At 38.1% G+C, this 6,669-nt stretch overlaps 1 long non-coding RNA gene across 1 annotated transcript in view; it reads left to right on the forward strand.

Moving 5' to 3' along the window:
* The window catches only part of LOC107680888 (uncharacterized), a 9,501-nt gene extending 5,071 nt beyond the window's left edge, over window positions 1–4,430 (forward strand). The window contains exon 3 of the long non-coding RNA XR_001633200.1: window positions 3,665–4,430. This is a non-coding gene — a long non-coding RNA (uncharacterized LOC107680888). The remainder of the gene's footprint in view (window positions 1–3,664) is intronic.
* The last annotated feature ends 2,239 nt before the right edge of the window (window positions 4,431–6,669 follow it).

Below are 6,669 nucleotides of genomic sequence, written 5' to 3' on the forward strand. Positions count from 1 at the left end.
TACTTACAGACTGTGAGTCAGAACTGCCGGCATTGTAGTCTACTCTCCCAGGATCAGAAAACAGTCCTCCATAAAATGCGCTGTACACATCTGAATATTTGGTTTGAACTGTTCTGGAACAGTGTTGTAAATACAACTTAACCACTGATTTCTAGTTGTGTCCTCTTTTGGAAGGCCAAACAAAGTATTTTCACTTTCGCAACGAAATACACAGCGTCTTCACAACATGGAGGCGGCGGTGGCAGCAACAATAAAGTTACGCCTTCTTTCTTTGCGTAAACATTTGGGCGGCGTTATGCAAATCTTCCCACACAGTGACGTAGACATGTGGGGGCGTTTAAACAAGGCATTTTAGGAGGGTGTGGACCAGTCTTAACTTTTATAAAGAATATCTCTTTAGGTTTGTGACTTTAGTCTTTGCAACTTTAGGGATCATGCACAAACACAAACAGCTTGTAACACTCCAAAGGAAAACTTGAAATTGTATCATATGACCCCTTTAAGTTGACCTTTTTCATCTGTATAATGCTATCCCTTCATAAAGACAAACATGCTCATAAACATGCAAACATGTACAAATAATAAATAAATCAAAAAATCTATAAATTGCTTACATTTTGTTTTTAAACTATAAAATCTTTAAATTGCTTATAGTTTGGAGGTGGTTGAGTTTTGGGTTGGGTTTGAGTTGAGTTGACCTTTTCCATCTATCCCTTCATAAAGACACGCATACTCATAAACACATGCATGCTTTTATTCATGCAATGAGAAAACGCCTTTACTGGGGTGGAATGAAACGTCAGCCGAAACCTTTACACAGAAGCACACAGAGCACAGCAACGCTCTGCACATCCCTTGTTTTTGTATTTAATATGCAGAACACAAATGGACATGAAGGAACACAATCACAATGTCACCCTCACACACAGAATAACCTTAGGTTAGCCAATAATTGTAACCCTGAGTCAGTAGTATTCAGACGCTGACCCCGTAGCTAACCCCCACCCAGCACAGGAGGCGTGTAGACTGCAGGCTAAACATCAGCCCAGAGAGACACACACGTACACACACGCTTACTCGTACAGCGCAGGCGGAGGTCAGCCATCGGGGTCAACCTAAACACCCTGCAGCTAGCAAGTCACAGCTCTAGTGTCAAAGCAGTGATAACACATTGACATAATGGCTGCTAAACGCACATACATCGATTCAGGACACACTCATAAACTCACACGAATTACTGAGTCAGATGTTTAATGTCAACATGACATCAAAATGAACCCTATTAACTGTCTAAATGGTCTTAATGTGTGTAATACATCAGTGCATGTTGTTCCATTGGGGAAAAAAAGGCTTTATAGTCTTTATAGTCAAAATGAAATGACTTGCTTTGCCTCTTATATAACTTTTTGGCTAATGTCATCAAGTTTTTACTTCTAAGTCCATCCCCTCCACTTTTCACAATCCAATCATATCCCATTCTACAATCAGTACATTTACTGAATTAAAATTGGCTGTGAATGTCGTTTCATGTTGACTTTAAAATGTACGTCTAAATTCATACAAGCAGACATCCAAAACACAGTCATGTTCTCAAATTTGTTGCATTTGTTGTTTGTTTGATCCTGTTCTTGTCATGAAAAACATCCAAAATAACCACCCACAGTTCAATACTCATTTTGTGAAAAAAAGAACATCTTTTATTCCATAAATTTATCAGTATGGAACATGAACAGAGATTGAATGGTCTGAATTAGATTTGGCACAGAACCATTACAGCAGAACGAATCTGCCCACCTCCACACACACACACACACACACACACACACACAAACACACTCATATACAAACATACATACAAACACGCACACGACACATTTCAGATGTTAAGAATACACACATTCCAGAGCGATTTATCCAACAGGTTCAAACAGAGTCAGGAGAAAATATCACATTAACAACTACTTCCAATATTTCAGAGGCACTCAAACAACCCAAAGTGGCAGATGGGGGGAATGTTTAATTGAACAGAGGGAAGAAAATATCTGAGGCATCTGTTTGCTTCTCTGTTGTGTTTCTGTTTTTTTCTTCCTCTCAAGAGAGGATTGTGGTGGCAGCGTGCGTGTTTGTGTGTTAGACACCAGACAGTCGTGAATTTCTGGTCCTTCAGGAAGAATAGGATAAACGAGAAGGCTGATGGGGGGGAAAGAGTGAGACAGAAAGAAACAAAAAGAGATGAATCTAGGAAAATAAGGTATGACAGCAGAGGAATTAAGGGATCATTGCTGAATGAAATTGTCATCATTTACTCATTCTAATGTTGTTACAAACCCATATGAATTAATTCCCAAAAAGTGAATTTTTGAAGAATACTCTGACCACATTTTCAATTGAATGAAAGTTAATGAGGACTCGAGCACACTCCAAAATGTGAAAAAGCACCATAAAAGTATCATAACAGCCGTCCATATGACTCAAGTGGTAGGTTTCATCCTCTGAAGCTTTATGTGAGAAACGGACTGGAATTGAAAACATTATTCAACTTTAAACACTGCGTATAAGAAAAGTAGCAATGTCTTATTCATAAACAAATGATTCATCTGAGTTCTTTTCAATGAATCATTTGCTCCAGTTCACAGATCCACTCTAAATGATTCAGACTAATTCGGTTCATTAGCTCAACTCACTGACTCAATGATCTGGTTGTAGCAGTCCAATGGAGGAACATTATCAGTGAATGGCAACTTAAATTTCAGACTGCTTGTCAACTACTGTATCATATGTAACCCTGGACCACAAAACCAGTCATAAGGGTCAATTTTTCGAAATTTAGATTTATACATCATCTGAAAGCAGAATAAATAAGCTTTCCATTGAAGTACGGTTTGTTAGGATAGGACACTATTAGGCCGAGATACCGCTATTTGAAAATCTGGAATCTGAGGGTGCAAAAGAAAATCTCCTTTAAAGGTGTCCAGATGAAGTTCTTAGCAATGCATATTACTAATCAAAATGTAAGTTTTAATATATTTACAGTAGGAAATTTACAAAATATCTTCATGGAACATGATCTTTACTTAATATCCTAATGATTTTTGGCATAAAAGAAAAATACAATGTATTTTTGGCTATTGCTACAAATATACCCCAGCGACTTAAGACTGGTTTTGTGCTCCAGGGTCACATATGGCTTTAGAAGCCTTGAAATACAGTGCAGAGTCATATGGACTTTTATGGTGTTTTTGCATCTTTTTTGAAGCTTTACAGCCCCTTTTACAGCCTCAGTTTAATTATATTGAAAAGTCTTTCTAGAATATTTTTCAAAAATTCACCTTTTGGGTTCCACAAAAAAAAGCCTTTCTTTCTGGAACGGATTTGGAACAACATGAGGCTAAGTAAATTATGAAGTGTTGTATGGTTGTTCTGGTGCAACTTCACAAAATCAACAAGGGGAGTAAATGATTTAGATTTCTGAGTAAATCATCCCTTTAAAGGGCTGAATGAAGAGCATAAGGTATGGAGAAAAAGAATGTCCCTCTTTTCTCTCTTTCAGTTTCTTTCTCTCTTAAGCCGGTGACTCAGAACGAGAAGGTCAGATGTGTTATCCGCATGTCGGAAGATATAGATGTAGGGAAGGAGGAAGAGGGTGAGAAAAGGAGATAGAGAGGGGTGATGTCAGCTGTGCGCCTCTCATTCCTGCAGGTTACTAACAGTGAGGTCATCACAGCCCACAGAAATCTCGACATACAAGGATAGCAATGTCCCTGCATGCACACACACACAAGCTTGCACTGAGACACACATGACTCAATTTGGCAGACGGATGGACGTCCACAGTCGTACGTACACACACATGCTGGCTGTCAGTGAGCTGAATGTTCACACAGACACCTACAACATACAGTATATGCACCTTCACACACGTCACACAAACGCACACTTGTACTGTATATGCCCACACCCTCATTGTTTGGTAGATGTACGAACATTTTTCTTATTTAGTTCACAAAGTCATTGGCGCAGACATGCCTACACGCACACACACACACACACTCAAATAAGACTTGATGAAAAGTGACAAGACATGTCCGAACGTCCTATGACAGCCAGCCTCGTCTCATTCTATTTTCTCTCCTGATCTTTTTCTTTGTCATAGATTTATCAGCAGAATTTGCACCTATGTTTTAGAGTTTATTAGCAGGGAAAACATGATTCCAGCCATTTTAGCCCTCAGTCAGACTTTGTGGTCTAGAGGAATGATTTTTTTGACTACAGTGAAAGAGTTTTATTTTGTCATTTTACTGTCATGGAGATGAACCCACAGATGAACCAAAGGGGTCAAGGTTGTGCTGGTTTGGATGGCCTAGTTCATCCCCTGCTGGCAAGATTCCTGCAACTATGAGGGTCCACGACAATTGTGAAAATATAAAAGAGTTGTCAAAGTTAGAATGTGCATTTAAGACATTTTTACTGTTATGAAAAAAATAAGCATATAGTTAATAAATATTTTTTATTCTTAATGTAAGAGTGGATGTGACAGTTTGTTACTTGAATGTGCGAGACTTCTGGTGTCAGTCGCTTCCGGTTATTTTAGCTAACAAAAACAGTCCATTATGCTGCTTGATATTGCAAGCTAGTATTTGTTAACACAGTATCTAATATCGTAATCATAAACGCTTTGTAGTGTAAATAGTTTTATGATTTAATACACATACTTTGCTATCATTCTAGTTATTTACCTGTAGCAGGGAAATGAATCTGAAGTCCTGCACATTCATGGGAAATAGCTTACTTTTGCGTTGAGATATAAGACGGATAAGTTCCAGTTATTTAATTTATCAAACAAACATTTCAATTTTGTTGTCTATGTAGAATTCACACTTTTCTCACACAGTATAAATGGGTAAAAATTCTTAGCTGGCTTTATATTTTAGGAAAGGGATCGTCATATTTGGGAGTCCGTGACATCCAAACATTTAAAAACCTAGAACATGAATGTCACCATCTAATGTGAAGTCTTCAGTGGTTGGGGTTTTGGAAAAACCCCACTGGGGAAGGATAGAAAGGAAATTGTTTTACAGAAATGACTGCACTACGAACATAAATCAAAAGCTTGAAAGCTGACAGAAGGGGGGAGAAGTTTAAAGTAAAATCAATAATTCTAGTTAAACTTTATTTCATATTGATAAATGTTTATTGTTATGCCGCTCTCTGCCTTTTAAAGCTATTGCACCAAAATCATTGTGTGAGATTTAATGTGCTGAGATAATGGCACGCTTTTGTTTCGCCTCTTCTGCAAATCTTGTTCTGCGTTCCGCCACGCTACACTGTAACTGGGTCACATTTAGATCATTCGGTTCGCTCAGTCTCAGATGGCACTGGCGCTCTGACCCCAGATCAGGTGCTCCTGCAGCTCTAGCGTGGGCTTGCTTTATGCCATCACAGCATGATCAGGTTCTTCATAAGGTGATCAGGTCACAGCTCATTGCTCTCTCACCAGCCCCTCCACAGGCTGGCTGGGGACTGTCCACTTCAAAGTTTTTCCAGTGCACTGCCTCTAGAGCACACACTATCCCTTTCCAACTTCATTCAAAAACAAACATCACACAGGGAATCGAGCCAATAGGATGCCCAAAACCCATAACAGTAACTGCAGAGCAAAAGGCACAGTGTGAAACTGAACTGAGAGTTGATCCTCAGAGGAGGCAAGATGCTGCTTCAGCCGTTTTAACAGGGCCAACTCATTCAGGACACATTTACACAACCCTACACTGCAGAAAACCATTTACATAAACAGTACTTTTGTCTTGATTACCAGTAAACATATCTAAACATGCTTACAAGAAGTAGATTACAAGATTTTAGGGTAATTTTCATTTTGGGTTGAACTATCCCTTTAAGGATTCAAACTGGTCTATGCACTGAAGATATGAACTTAATTATCATTAGTTTTACATTCATAATTGACACATTTGATATTACTTTTTCATTCTGTCTTCTAAAGGCTAAAATTAATCCTAAGATTATTTTTTAAAGATTACAGATTTTTTTAATTCTACTGACATCAGTTTGCCATAAAATATTATAACAATCCACTTTTGTAAAATGACAACATAAAAGCCAATTATTTAAAAATTGTGTTGTTTTTATAATAATCACACTTTTTCCCTCACACACTAAATACATGAAAATATACAGCTGCCTTTATATTTTAGTTAGGCTGCCCCTTAAAACAGGATCATCGTATTTAAGGGTCTAATAAGCAACCTTGCTTCTAAAGTGGCAACAAGACAAAAATACTGATAAAGAAAGTGATTTTTTTGCAGTAGAAAAAAAAGAGACTTTCTAAACCAGAGGAGAAGAACACCTCATGGTGTCTCATGGACACACAGGATTGAAGAAGAATGAAAACAATATTGCAAGGGATTTGTCCCATGAAATAATCGATGTGAACTGGAATTTAGCGATATAATTCATTCCCATTAGCAAACACACTCAACTGCAACCTTATCTTCATAGCCTTTGCAAAACCTAATAATAGCCATTTGTTTTAAAGGAGTCAACACCCAATACCCTTTCTGATGTTTCCAGGAAACACGTGCACAAAACAGGATGCTAATCGGCCACAACCACCATCACAAAAGCTAGTGACATCTCTCAAAGTTAGAAATG

Source organism: Sinocyclocheilus anshuiensis, unplaced genomic scaffold (genome assembly GCF_001515605.1).
Source record: "Sinocyclocheilus anshuiensis isolate Anshui unplaced genomic scaffold, SAMN03320099.WGS_v1.1 scaffold1230, whole genome shotgun sequence".
Taxonomy (NCBI): Eukaryota; Metazoa; Chordata; class Actinopteri; order Cypriniformes; family Cyprinidae; genus Sinocyclocheilus; species Sinocyclocheilus anshuiensis.